This window comes from Salvelinus sp. IW2-2015, unplaced genomic scaffold, assembly GCF_002910315.2.
Source record: "Salvelinus sp. IW2-2015 unplaced genomic scaffold, ASM291031v2 Un_scaffold3039, whole genome shotgun sequence".
Lineage (NCBI taxonomy): Eukaryota > Metazoa > Chordata > Actinopteri > Salmoniformes > Salmonidae > Salvelinus > Salvelinus sp. IW2-2015.
Window position 1 is genome coordinate 5,705 of NW_019944331.1, and position 12,078 is coordinate 17,782.

Here is a 12,078-nt window from a genome sequence, read left to right on the forward strand (position 1 = left end):
TTCTAGCCAGAGGGAGGGTATTTTCTTGCGCCCCACGTCCCCGCGAATCTCATAGTGTTTGAAAATCACAGTTTTTTGAAAATGTTTTAACTTTGATGTGACCGTGTATAACTTGTTAACCCCACATCAGTGCCCCAACCTCACTAATGCTTTTGTGGCTGAATGGAAGCAAGTCCCCGCAGCAGTGTTCCAGCATCTAGTGGAAAGCCTTCCCAGAAGAGTGGAGGCTGTTATAGCAGCAAAGGGGGGACCAACTCCATATGAGCAGGTGTCCACACACTTTTGGTCGTGTCGTGTACGTTGATAGTGGTATTGTGCTGGAGACAATGAAAATGAGGTTGACAAGTGGTGGAGTTGCCCTTTAACTCTATTCCAGGAAGATAAAAGCTCATGGCAGTATTATGAGGGGAGGAGGACTGCTGCAGGGAGGAAATTCACTGGAAAGATGATGGAGGAGGAGGTTTTTAAACTGATGGACCATCGAGTGATGAGACAGAGAAGGAATGGATTACAGTAGTAAACAAAAAGGGAAACAAGAAGTAAACTGGTCGTGGAGTCTAGTAAGTCCAAGCCTAGTTTTGATTGTTCTTTAGTCAGTGAGGGTTCTTGTTCGATCAAGATATCTGGGAGATCCGTTTTGAAGAGAAAAGAATAATACATTTGTTTATTTGGGGGTTTTGTGTGTCCGAGGAGCAGAAAGTGTGTGCTTTGCCCCTGGAAAAGATATAGAATTGTAATGTGTTGTGTGTGGATCTGCAAGTGGGGCTGGAAGTGAGAGCAAAGGATGTAACTGAAGAAATAGAGGCAGTGGTTGGTGCACGCCGACTGACCCGTATGGTGGATGGAGTGAGGAAGCCCAGTGGTTGGTGCACGCAGACTGACCCGTATGGTGGATGGAGTGAGGAAGCCCAGTGGTTGGTGCTACGCAGACTTGAGACCGTATGTGGATGGAGTAGAGGAAGCCCAGGGTTGGGCCCGCAGACTGATCCCGTAATGGTGATGGAGTGAGGAAGCCCATGGTTGGTGCACGCAGACTGACCCCGTATGGTGGATGAGAGTGGGAAGCCCAGTGGTTGGTGCACCGCCGGACTGACCCGTATGGTGGATGGAGTGAGGAAGCCCAGTGGTTGGTGCACGCCGACTGACCCGATTGGTGGATGGAGTGAGGAAGCCCAGTGTTGGTGCACGCAGACTACCGTATGGTGGATGGAGTGAGGAAAGCCCAGTGGTTGGTGCACGCAGACTGACCCGTATGGTGGATGGAGTGAGGAAGCCCATGGTTGGTGCACGCCAGACTGACCCGCATTGGTGGACTGGAGTGAGGAAGCCCAGTGGTTGGTGCACCGCAACTGACCCGTATGGTTGATGGAGTGAGGAAGCCCAGTGGTTGGTGCACGCGACTGACCCGTATGGTGGATGGAGTGAGGAAGCCAGTGGTTGGTGCACGCCGACTGACCGTATGCGTGGATGGAGTGAGGAAGCCCAGTGGTTGTGCACTAGCCGACTGACCCATGGTGGATGGAGTGAGGAAGCCCAGTGGTTGGTGCACGCCAGACTGACCCGTATGGTGGATGGAGTGAAGGAAGTCCCAGTGGTTGGTGCACGCCGACTGACCCGTATGGTGGATGGAGTGAAGAAGCCCAGTAGGTTGGTGCACGCCCGACTGACCCGTATGGGTGGTGGATGAGGAAGCCCAGTGGTTGGTGCACGCCGACTCGACCCCGTATGGTGGATGGAGTGAGGAAGCCCAGTGGTTGGTGCACGCCGACTGACCCGCATGGTGGATGGAGTGAGGAAGCCCAGTGGTTGTGCACCGACGACCCGTATGGTGGATGGAGTGAGCAAAGTGGCCCAGTGTGTTGAGTGCGACGCCGACTGACTCCGTATGGTGGATGGAGTGAGTGAAGCCCAGTGGTTGGTGCACGCCGACTACCGTATGGTGGATGGAGTGAGGAAGCCCAGTGGTTGTGCACGCCGGACTGACCCGTATGGTGGATGGAGTGAGGAAGCCCAGTGGTTGTGCACGCCGACTGACCGTATGGTGGATGGAGTGAGGAAGCCCAGTGGGTTTGGTGGACACGCCGACTGACCCGTATGGTGGATGGAGTGAGGAAGCCCATTCCACTCCATTTATTTTGTTCTTTGAGGAAGACTCTCCCTTCATGTGTATATTTAATTATGCGGAGAGATCCTGTTAAGGCCTTCGTCCCACAACCTTGCATTGTAATGAATGTCAACTATTTGGACGTGTGTCAAGTGTATGTAGATGGGAGAAGTATCGGATGCCAGTTGAGGTGAAATGCTGCAATTGTGGTGGCGATCAAGCACCCGAATTCATGAAGTGCCCTGTTAGGAAGAAGGAGACTGAGTGACAAGAATAAAGGCTGTCCAGCATGTCTCTGATCCAGAGGTGGTAAGAAGAGTGGAATAAGGGAGTAATGTTGAAGAAGCCATGGTAGTAGATTAGAGACATACGTAAATGTTACTAGCCAATAGGATCCTGACATGTAGCATTGTTCAAAAGGTGGACTTTGTATCGTTTATTGCATTGGTTTATAAACTGCACATCGCAAACAAAGAAGAAATCTTAGAAAATAGGCATCGCATGAGTGAGGCTGAACGTTTTTTGGGACTCGAGGGATTTACAGCATTACAAGGAATCCTGTCAAGAATGTTCCGTCCACACAGGCCTGTGGTGCGCCCGTGGATGTTGACTTCTACGACCCTGATACCAGATACATTACATTTACACTTATCGCTCTTATCCAGAGCGACTTACAAATTGGAAAGTTCATACATATTCATCCTGGTCCCCCCGTGGGGAATGAACCCACAACCCTGGCGTTGCAAGCGCCATGCTCTACCAACTGAGCCACACGGGACCTCCCAAACTCATCCTGTCTGAGGATGGGAAACAGGTGAGACATGGAGACACACGGAAGAATCGTCCGAATACCTCAACGAGGTTTAATAAAAGTGTAAATGTCTTGGGAATGGAGGGCTTCTCTGCAGGGAGATTTTACTATAAGGTGACAGTTAAGGGGAAGACTGACTGGGATTTAGGAGTGGCCAGAGAGTCCATCAGCAGGAAGGGGAAGATCACACTGAGCCCTAAGAATGGATACTGGACTGTGTGGCTGAGAAAATGAACTGTGTACAAGGCTCTAGCTGGCCCTGATGTCCCCCTCTCCCTGAGAGAGAAGCCCCAGAAGGTGGGGGTGTTTGTGGATTATGAGGAGGGTCAGGTCTCCTTTTATGATGTGGAGGTCAGGTCTCCTTTTATGATGTGGAGGCTAGGTCTCATATGAACTCTTTCACTGGCTGCACCTTCACTGAGAAACTCCATCCATTATTCTGCCCCTGTCTTAATGATGGTGGTAAAAACTCTGCCCCTCTGATCGTTTCTCCTGTCAATCACACATACTGAGTTTTAATCCGAAAATCGAACTTGGCAGTAGAATAAATATATTTAGAATGTCATAATCTGTAGTCATGCATCACAAAGAATCTTTCAGATGCACAAATATCATACCCCCCCCAAAAAATGTTTGGGGGGGGTTGTACGATATTTTGTGCATCTAACTTTCTCACTCATCCTTATTCACGATTCATTCAGGATTATCCGTAATCATGGTAGCATCCACATTAACGTAGAATTGTTTAGAAACATATTCTATTCTTATTTAAGTGACTCCAAAATGACACAATACATTATTTACCCTTTAATAGCTATTTGGCACAAAATTATCTGAAACGCAACCAAAACATACAGCAAATGCATCCAACAAATTTGTAGTCACAAGCTTGATGTAGTCATTGCATGCAATGAATATGGGACCAGATATTTAACTTTTTACTACTTTAGTACACATACAGTGCATTCACAAAGATTTCAGACCCCTTTACCTTTTCCACATCTTGTTATGTTACAGCCTTATTCTAAAATTGATTAAAAAAAAAAAAAAATCCTTCATCAATCTACACACAATACCCCATAATGACCAAAAAACGGATTTTAGACATTTTTGTAAATGTATTAAAAATAAAAAAATGATATCACATTTACATAAGTATTCAGACCCTTTACTCAGTACTTTGTTGAAGCACCTTTGGCAGCAATTACAGTCTTGAGTCTTCTTGGGTATGACGCTACAAGCTTGGCACAACTTTATTTGGGGAGTTTCTCCCATTCTTCTCTGCAGATCTTTTCAAACTCTGTCAGGTTGGATGGGGAGCATCGCTGCACAGCTTTTTTCAGGTCTCTCCAGAGATGTTCGATCGGGTTCAGGTCCGGGCTCTGGCTGGGCCACTCAAGGACATTCAGAGACTTGTCCCGAAGCCACTCCTGCATTGTCTTGGCTGTGTGCTAAGGGTTGTCCTGTTGGAAGGTGAACCTTCAACCCAGTCTGAGGTCCTGAGTGCTCTGGAGCAGGTTTTCATCAAGGACCACTCTTTGCCTCAATCCTGTCTAGTCTCCCTGTCGCTGCTGCTGAAAAACACCCCCACAGCATGATGCTGCCACCACCGTGCTTCACCGTAGGGATGGTGCCAGGTTTCCTCCATGTGAATGAATCATTGTGATCATGCGAGACATTGCTTCAGCTTTGATCTAACTTTAATAAATGCCCACTATTGTGAGAAGTGGATCTTCTATTTGTAATAATAAGTCATGAGTAGGACTATTAGGCTTAGGCAACAGATCTTGATGAGTTGGCATTTTAAAGGACATTTCCACTCAAACTATCATTTCGTTTTTGTTTCATTAGTCCATTGTTGACATAGTCCCAAAATGTTTTGCTTGTTAGCACTCAAGTTTTCAAGATGTATAACTTTGAAAATGAAATCATCCCCGGGGCAGAACTGCAGATTTTTCCTCCTTGCCGGCTCGGGATTCAAACCAGCAACCTTTTGGTTACTTGCCCAACGCTCTTATCTGCTAGGTTACCTGCCACCATTACCTCCAACTTGGCCCAATTCACATTTCCAATTTCCCACCCTGACATAGGCCTACCAAGCTAGAATGGACCCTGTGTCTCCACCAATAGTGGCTAAATATCCCAAGCAGGGCTATAGCAACTTCCCCAGAGAGGATCAGGCTCCTTAGGCTTTGTGGTGGCCACTCAGGTTGGGTGTCCGTGGTGGCCACTCAGGTTGGGTGTCCGTGGTGGCCACTCAGGTTTGGGTGTCCTTGGCAGAACGGTGTCGCCGTAACCATGTGGTCACATATAGTTCTGGGGGGGGGGGGGAGTTTAAAGAACATCAAGGCAGACACATGGTGAACCTTTTTTTTTCATTGGCCAAGGGAAAGGGGGATACCTAGTCAGTTGTACAACTGAATGCATTCAACTGAAATGTGTCTTCTGCATTTAACCCAACCCCTCTGAATCAGAGCGGTGCGGGGGGCTGCCTTAATCGACATCGATGTCTTCGGCACCTGGGGAACAGTGGGTTAACTGCCTTGCTCAGGGGCAGAACGACAGATTTTTACCTTGTCAGCTCGGGGATTCGATCCAGCAACCTTTCGATCCAGCAACTGGCCCAACGCTCTAACCACTAGGCTAGTCTATAGTTCTTCATCCTTCTTACAATCGACAGAGAGAAGACGGGGAAGAAACCACCATTTACCTCTAGGCTGCTATACATATTTCTTTAGTTTGTCATGGATTTTTTGTTGTAATTAAATATACTTTATTTAGAATTGATCAGAATACGTTTTTCAGGGAAAATCTTACCTGCTCTGTGTATTGTCAAATTGAAAAGAGTGAGGGAGCGTCACTCCTCCCTGGTTGTAGAGCAATGTGGAGAGCCCGAGAGCAGCTCACACACACAGCAGAATCTGACATTGGGAAATGTACAGCTTGCAGCATGCTGACGTGTTTATCCCTGACCATTGCAGATGCTTTAGTTGCTTCCAAATACAATTTAGGAGAAGAGCATGAGAAAATTGAAAATGAAATTCAGACAATGCCTTTGCCAGCTGTGCAGTTCCTCGGCTGGGTGGGAAAATAAATCGTTTTCTATTTTCTGCTCTTTTCACCCTTGGCAATGTCGCAAAACCAGATTGTTGTATTATTGTGTGAGATTAAATGTGATAGTCTCAAGGGGCTTCTTAGCTGTGGATTAGGAGAGAAGAGGTGAAAACACACTGAGTGAGTGAGTGAGTTGTAGTAGGATGCTAGTTATTGATTTGATGTCAGTCAGATTATTCAGCTATGTATTGACCCATACAGTAGTCCTACACTTCCATCCAGACATGTGCCTGAGTCCGACCTGGTCAATAACATGATCCTGTCTGTTATGTAACAAACTGTTCTTGGGGACCTTCAATGCTACAATTTTTTTTTTGGTACCCTTCCCCCATATCTGTGTCTCGGCACAATCCTGTCTCGGAGCTCTACAGACAATTCCTTCAACCTCATTGCGTGGTTTTTGCTCTGACATGCACTGTTAACTGTGGGACCTTATATAGGCAGGTGTGTGCCTTTCCAAATCATGTCCAATACATTGCATTTACCACAGGTGGACTCCAATCAAGTTGTAGAAACAGCTCAAGGATGATCAATGACATTGTTTTAAGCCCAAATGGACTACAGAGACTGACAGTAAATGCAGTGAGAGAGAGAGTGTGTGTCAGCCAGCCAAGCATTTACCCTGCCAACTGCGCTCCTTCTATTCTGGGGCATGGGCACAAAATGGCTGCCTTCACTCACAGGATGTACATTACATCTGCCTTGAGACTGGAGGACCAGCAAGGTCCAATGGACTAGGAGGGAGGCAGACTGCCGTCAGTGACACAACCACACACACACACACACACACCACACACACACACACACACACACACACACACACACACACACACACACACACACACAACACACACACACACACACACACACACACACACACACACAACACACACACACACACACACACAACACACAACCAACAACGTGAGAATGCAGGTCTGTGGTCGTAGACAGTGGTGCGGGAGCAGTTTTTGTAAATGACTTCATCATTTACTCAAAGTTTGTAACGACAGATTGATGAGCCTGTCATTACAGCATGTGCATAAAATGCATCCTCCAATTGCAACGCCTGCCTATGCCCACTCATATTTCCTCAATAAAATTTTCAATTTTTAATACCCTCAAACATCCAATTCAGAATAGGCTGCCTAAAGTCAAAATAGGCCACCATCATTGTCAATCGTGAATGATAATTCTTCACGTTTTCACCGGTGAAACGTCGAAACTGCATCTCCAAGTCAGTCATTTGATTGATTTCAATCAGCTTCATGGAAATATGAACTTAGATATTCTTGAATGACTGTTTTTTGAGGGAATTAGAACAGGTGGTGTCAAACCATTAGCCTTTCTTGCATTTTGTTTTAATTGAAGCATATATCCTGCGTAGTGGTGCGCTCGGAGGGCGTGATGTAACACACTTCTCTATCTTGTTATGGACTAGGGCCTGTAAGGGTTGGGTGTGTGTTTGTGTGTCCGTGCACCCGTCCATCCGTGTGTGTGTTAAGTCATTGCTTAATACTGCACTAGCGGGAGGGAAGGCTGGGTTTAGTGTAGGGCTATCAGGGGTACTATATATGTTCTCCTGTGTGTTTTCTGTAGGATAATGTATAGGATGCCAAGAGCTTAATGTGTATATTTTGTTCTGGTGTTGTATGCTGCAGCTGATTGAAATGGAGGGTATTGTAAGGTGTGTACATACAGTAGGCTAAATGTTGACCTCAGGGAGAAGTTTGTTGAATGTAATTGTTGACATATAGAGTAGAGAATAAGGCGTGGGTGGGTTGAAGCACCCGTGGTCTGAAGAAGATGAAGTACATTGAGCTTGTTTTGGTATGAGACCCCCCACCCCCCCCACACACACACACGGAAGAGGTAGAACAATTGCAAAGTTGGAGCCATTTCAGAGTTTCATCAGATGTATGGTGTAGCATATGTTCAGGAGCAGGATATACAGCTGGATGTCGCTGTCCATTTCAGACTGGCATGCAGACAAGGATTTCCTGCCTACACTTATGGCTGTCTGACTTTCTCCTTTCCCTGTCTGTCCATCTCTTTCCTTCCCTCCCCTCTACCTGTCTGTCCTTCTCCCTCTTTCTGTCCCTCCCCTCTGTCTGTCTGTCCTTCTCCCTCTTTCTGTCCCTCCCCTCTGTCTGTCTGTCCTTCTCCCTCTTTCTGTCCCTCCCTCCCCTCGGTCTGTCTGTCCTTCTCCCTCTTTCTGTCCCTCCCCTCGGTCTGTCTGTCCTTCTCCCTCTTTCTTTTCCTCCCATCTCTCTGTCTTTCTCCCTCTTTCCTTTCCTTCCCTCTCTGTCTGTCCTTCTCCTTCTTTCCTTTCCTTACCCCTGTCTGTCTTTCTCCCTCTTTCCTTTCCTTCCCCCCTCTTTCCTTTCCTTGCCCCTGTCTGTTTTTCTCCCTCTTTCCGTTCCTTCCCCCTGTCAGTCTTTCTCACTCTTTCATTTCCTTTCCTTCCCCCTGTCAGTCTTTCTCACTCTTTCATTTCCTTTCCTTCCCTCTCTGTCAGTCTTTCTCCCTCTTTCTTTTCCTCCCCTCTATCTGTCTGTCCTTCTCCCTATTTCCTTTCCTTCCCTCTATCTGTCTGTCCTCACGTCTCCGGTCCCTGTCATTACTGTAGTACAGCTTTATTACAGTAGTCTAGTCCAGAGAGGAGGATGAGGGTCCTTCTGCCCTCTGGTTCTCCTCTCCCTGCTGCCTCCTCAGGAGAGTCCACTCACCAGGGTTAATGATGCACATCTTACACTTTTTTTTAATCATTTTTTTTTATCACTCTCTGTCCCTGTCTCTCTTTCTTAGTCTTCTCTCTCTATTTCTCTCTCTCTCTCTCCCATCCCTCCATCAATCTCAAGCAATCTCTCCCACTCTATAGTATACAGTTGAAGTCGGAAGTTTACATACACTTAGGTTGGAGTCATTAAAACTCGTTTTTCAAGCACTCCACACATTTCTTTTTAAGAAACTATAGTTTTGGCATGTCGGTTAGGACATCTACTTTGTGCATGACACAAGTAATTTTTCCAACAATTGTTTACAGACAGATTATTTCACTTATAATTCACTGTATCACAATTCCAGTGGGTCAGAAGTTTACATACACTAAGTTGACTGTGCCTTTAAACAGCTGTCATGTCATGGCTTTAGAAGCTTCTGATAGGCTAATTGACATAATTTGAGTCAATTTGAGGTGTACCTGTGAATGTATTTCAAGGCCTACCTTCAAACTCAGTGCCTCTTTGCTTGACATCATAGGAAAATCAAAAGAAATCAGCCAAGACCTCCACAAGTCTGGTTCATGCTTGGGAGCAATTTCCAAATGCCTAGGTACCACGTTCATGTGCACAAACAATAGTACGCAAGTATAAACACCATGGGACCACGCAGCCGTCATACCGCTCAGGAAGGAGACGCATTCTGCTAATCAATCCCAGAACAACAGCAAAGGACCTTGTGAAGATGCTGGAGGAAACAGGTACAAAAGTATCTATATCCACAGTAAAACGAGTCCTATATCGACATAACCTGAAAGGTCGCTCAGCAAGGAAGAAGCCACTGCTCCAAAACCGCCATAAAAAAGCCATACTACGGTTTGCAACTGCACATGGGGACAAAGATTGTACTTTTTTGAGAAATGTCCTCTGGTCTGATGAAGCAAAAATAGAACTGTTTGGCCATAATGACCATCGTTATGTTTGGAGGAAAAAGGGGGAGGCTTGCAAGCCGAAGAACACCATCCCAACTGTGAAGCACGTGGTTGGCAGCATCATGTTGTGGGGGTGCTTTGCTGCAGGAGGGACTGGTGCACTTCACAAGATAGATGGCATCATGAGGGAGGAAAATGATGTGGATATATTGAAGCAACATCTCAAGACATCAGTCAGGAAGTTAAATTTTGGTCGCAAATGGGTCTTCCTGTCACGTTCACTGTCTTCAAACTCCCTGTCGTAGATGAGCCAAGGCGCAGCGTGCATGTAATTCCACATTTCCTTTTAATCGTAGTGAAACCTTCACAAAAAGAACAGGTAAACAGAAACAAACGTGATGCAACCGTGGCGCACACAAACACACACAGAAAATAAATAATTACCCACAACATTAGGTGGGAAAAAGGCTGCCTAAGTTTGATTCCCAATCAGAGACAACGATAGACAGTTGCCTCTGATTGGGAACCACACTCGGCCAATAGCAAAGAAATAGAAAACATAGAATGCCCACCCAAATCACATCCTGACCTAACCAAATAGAGAAATAAAACGGCTCTCTGAGGTCAGGGCGGGACACTTCCAAATGGACAATGACCCCAAGCATACTTCTAAAGTTGTGGCAAAATGGCTTAAGGACAACAGAGTCAAGGTATTGGAGTGGCCATCACAAAGCCCTGACTTAAATCCTATAGAAAAGCTGTGGGCAGAACTGAAAAAGCGTGTGCGAGCAAGAAGGCCTACAAACCTGACTCAGTTACACCAGTTCTGTCAAGAGGAACGGGCCAAAATTCACCCAACTTATTGTGGGAAGCTTGTGGAAGGCTACCCGAAACGTTTGACCCAAGTTAAACAATTTAAAAGGCAGAGCAACCAAATACTAATTGAGCATGTAAACTTCTGACCCACTGGGAATGTGATGAAAGAAATAAAAGCTGAAAGAAATAATTCTCTCTACTATTATTCTGACATTTCACACTCTTAAAATAAAGTGGTGATCCTAACTGACCTAAGACAGGGAATTTTTACTAGGATTAAATGTCAGGAATGGTGAAAAACTGAGTTTAAATGTATTTGGCTAAGGTGTATGTAAACTTCCGACTTCAACTGTATCCTACATTTGCTCTAAAACAGAGTGAATCAAGTACTGTATCCATGTAGGCCGCCAGCCTTTAGTCTCTCCCTCCCCTCCTCCCCTCTCCTCTCGTACGTCACCTGTGCCTATAAAGAGTTTGTGTCGTTAGTGTTTGCGACCATCAGCAGAACTGCAGTGGGCTATTTATTATAGCTTTGCTGTGCAGAAGAGGAGCAGTCACATATTTCAACATCATAACAAACCTCAGTAAGACTGTTAAGCCGTGACAGAAAGTAAATTATGAAATGAAACATGGAAACGCATATATTAATAACTCCTTATTACTCACACATTTCACTAACAAAAGTGCAGTTACAGGAGAGAACACTTTTGTGAATACAAAAACACACAGTCCCTTGGCTCATCACCAAAAGCTAGCTTGATGTGTGGAAATGTGACAGGCTTGACTTGATATTAGCATATTCATATATCTGGGAATAAATGGACTTATGGAGTCAGGRAGGGACATACTGATTTTAGCAAACTGGAAATGTTGCTGCATACACACGCACACACAGTACACATGCACACACAGTACACACACAGCACACGGACACTCTAATGTGGTTCGAGGGTTTYGTGTCAGTTGCACTACTCTGAGAACCATGAACGCTATCAGACGTGCTGGCGTTTTTGATTGACAGCTCGACCCTGAGGGAATGGAACAAGAGATGCCATTGGAGACTGCAGGCATCACGCACACAGACTCTCAATCGACGAGGACTCTGTTGTAGTTACAGAGGAAGTGCTGATCTGAGAAACCACTTGACTACAGAGAGGGAGAGACCATCAAAGAGCAATGTCTCATCCAGATGCCTAGGAGGACTCTTTCTAACACAGGCAGGAGAGGAGCGCTGTGCTCATGTACTTACCGGTATGCAGACTGAATGTCTGCGCTGTTACTCTACAGTATGTTGCTGTAGGTTGAGGCTCAGAGACAGACTTGGATAGTGTCTGTTCTCCCATAGGAACAGCAGGGCAGAATCACTTAGGGCCTGTGAGCTCTGACTTCCATCACTGTAGGCTGCCTCTATGGAGAGACACATCTCTGATATCCTTTTCTACCTCTCCATCTCACATTTACATTTACATTTAAGTAATTTAGCAGACGCTCTTATCCAGAGCGACTTACAAATTGGAAAGTTCATACATATTCATCCTGGTCCCCCCGTGGGGAATGAACCCACAACCCTGGCGTTGCAAG